We start from the raw sequence: 3,038 nt of genomic DNA on the forward strand, positions 1-3,038 counted from the left end.
TGAGCGGTGTAATGACCCGCACCTCCGCAACCATCACAAACAATGATTTGGCTTGTAGAAGACACGGCATTGAGTTGTTGAAGGGAATATCTAGCATCTCTTTCAGCCAATTGTTGTTGGAGTAAGGCAATTTGAGCTAGCAAGACAGAGTTGTCGGAGGATTCTTCTTTACCTTTTAGTGGCACACTTTGGGAATTGACATATTGTGCATCATGGACCACCATAGATTCGATCGTGGCATGAGCAATATCGGTGTCAATTTGATCAAACCGCCCATTGTTGGCGGAATCAAGAATCCTTCGGGACTCGGCACAACATCCATTGTAGAATGTTATAGCTAGAAACCAATCATCTAGCCCATGATATGGGCATTGCCTTTGTAGCTCTTTGTATCTCTCTCAAGCTTCGTATAAACTCTCAAGAGCTTGTTGACGGAATCCGGTGATTTGGCTCCTCAAAGTTTGAGTTTTCTCCGGTGGAAAAAACTTTTGATAGAAAGCAAGAGCCAATGTTTCCCAATTGGTGATTCCAATGGCGGTGCGGTCAAGGCTATTGATCCAAAGCTTGGCCTTGTCTTTCAAAGAGAAAGGGAAAAGTAATTCCCTTATTTGGGCTTGAGTGACGCCCGTTTGAGGGATTATGGAGTAATAATCGCAGAAATTTTGCACATGAAAATTGGGATCCTCCAAAGGACTTCCCCCAAATTGCTTCCTCTCCACAAGGCTAATGAAAGCCGGTTTGATCTCAAAGTCCGGCACGGTAATTTGAGTAGTTGTGTTACCGGACGGAAGCATGGCCGCGGTGGGCTTTGAGTGATCGGAAAGTTTCACCATCTTTTTAGTAGAAGGTGGTGGTGGTGGTGGAGATGATGAACTTGAAACCTCCTCCTCTTCAAGAATTTTTAGATCGTCTAAGTAAGACTTTCTAGCAGTTTCAAGTTGTGCGGGAGAAGCGGCTTCTTTCACTTCTTTCCAAAAACGCCGTCTTCTCCTAAAGGTTTTCTCGGGATCGGAATCCGGTGAAAGTAAATCTCCACTACGAGAGGACCTGAGCATAAGACAACAATTTCTAAAAAATGATAAGTAACGGTCTCAAGGAACAAGTGTTCGTCAAGACAAAAGAAAACAAGATAAAAATCGACAATTCAAAACGCAATAAAACCGTGCTCCCCGGCAACGACACCAAAATTTGATAGGCTTATCGTGTACCTATGCAAAGATAATTACCCTAGACACAAATTAATGTAGAAATAGGGCTCGAACACAAAGAGACGGGAATTGCGTTGTGAAATGCTATGGAAAGATTCTTATCAAGGTCGATTTCGTTTTGGGTTTGTTTGTTTGGTTTGATGACTAATAAAAATTATGGTGTAAACTATATAACAAAAGGGAGTCTAGGGGAGTCGCGTCACACGTGCAAAGGTAAATATGATCATGTTAAACTCGATATCAATAACATTATCAATTGTTTAGGCTTAAAGACACCCACCTTACGGTATTAGTGTCAACCATAGACCGGGTCCTAGAGAAACTCTCTTCCATGACTAGGTCGTCCTACTACACATGCTTAGTCTAATTCAATTCCGTGCCTCTCGACTTTTAGAACGAATGAACAAACATAATCGATGAATAAGGCCTTTAAACATAGATTAAACGTGACGATGCAAACACGTGATAGAAATAATTAGACAATATTATATCAACCTATTTTAACATTTTATATATTTGTTATTGCCTGGCTTCCCTAGCCCCTAGACTAAGAAATTTAGCTACTCATGGCGAAATGTAAATTATAAACTTTGTTGTAAGAAATGTTAAACATGATTGTATAAATTATATAAACTAAATGATATAACATGTAATAAAAATATAATGCTAATGTAATATAAATAAAGTACTAATAATAAACTATGCGTAAACTAAATAGAAATGTAAAATCGTAAACTAGAAATAGAAATACCGTAGTGGAAATGAACTTGTACGGAAGAAACAAAGTAGAACCAAATGCTTGAAATATATTAAGAACCAAATGTTTGATAACTACAAGCTTGACAATATTGAAAACAAATATGAAACTATGAGAGAAATTATGCTTAAGGCTATTGTAAAGTATGAAAGACGTAAGAATGAGATGATCCTTGGATGCATAAAAGTCCCCTATATATAGGACTTGGAAGTGAAACGTAAAGAGCCTAAAGACAGCCAACCCCGATCGGGGTTGCCAGCCCCGATCGGGGGCGTGTGTTTCCGGATTAATTCTCATAATTCCTCGATTAATTGCTCGAGGAATCTCTATGTTTATGTTAATGCTCCTTAATCATCCGGTAATGTTCTAAATTCATAGCATCCTGAGCTTCTTGGTATCCAATGCTTTCCACCTTGACTTGGACTTGAATTTGGGCTTGACTTTGATTGTTGGAAATATTTGAATTACACACATTGGTCCATCAATTTCTCCATGCAAAACCCATGCAAATACTTCATGCTAGTCCAATCTTGTTCCTAATTAGCTTAGTGAACTTGGTGTATGCTAAAATGATAGGAAAAAGACTCTAAATGCTTAGATTCCTACAAAAATATAACAAACACAACAATGCACCTAGAACACAAGATTAGCTCACAAATATACTATTTAAAGTATAATAGACAATAAAAACCGAGCTAAAATGAGGGGTAAAAGTAAATATAAAATGAATACATCAAAGGTCACTCTCACTTGTCCTTTAAATTCCGTTCCCTAACTATGAGTCCGAACAACCGCTAAATATCCAACCTTGGTCGCACTCCACTCATTATTTATTGGTTGTCTCTCATGATCAACTCACTCAACTCAAAACTTTTCATAGGCTAGTATACCTTCCTAGGTTTCCCAAATTTTTAAACTCGATGACTATATCCCATTTCACACATCTCGTCGAAGACACATGCCTAAGGATTATGGTATGAAAATCATTCTATTAGGCTCACACAAAAACTCTATGGTCGGAGATCCCCATAATCACCGAAGGTACCGCCGGCTCTTGGCGAGCTTCCCTTACT

The 3,038-nt window shown here is 38.6% G+C and overlaps 1 non-coding gene across 1 annotated transcript; it reads left to right on the top strand.

The window, feature by feature from the left end:
- Positions 1-354: 354 nt before the first annotated feature.
- LOC141625373 (small nucleolar RNA R71) lies at positions 355-461 on the top strand. The gene has a single exon (XR_012535158.1). It is a non-coding gene; the product is annotated as a small nucleolar RNA R71 (small nucleolar RNA).
- The last annotated feature ends 2,577 nt before the right edge of the window (positions 462-3,038 follow it).

This window comes from Silene latifolia, chromosome X, assembly GCF_048544455.1.
Source record: "Silene latifolia isolate original U9 population chromosome X, ASM4854445v1, whole genome shotgun sequence".
NCBI classification, from domain to species: Eukaryota; Viridiplantae; Streptophyta; class Magnoliopsida; order Caryophyllales; family Caryophyllaceae; genus Silene; species Silene latifolia.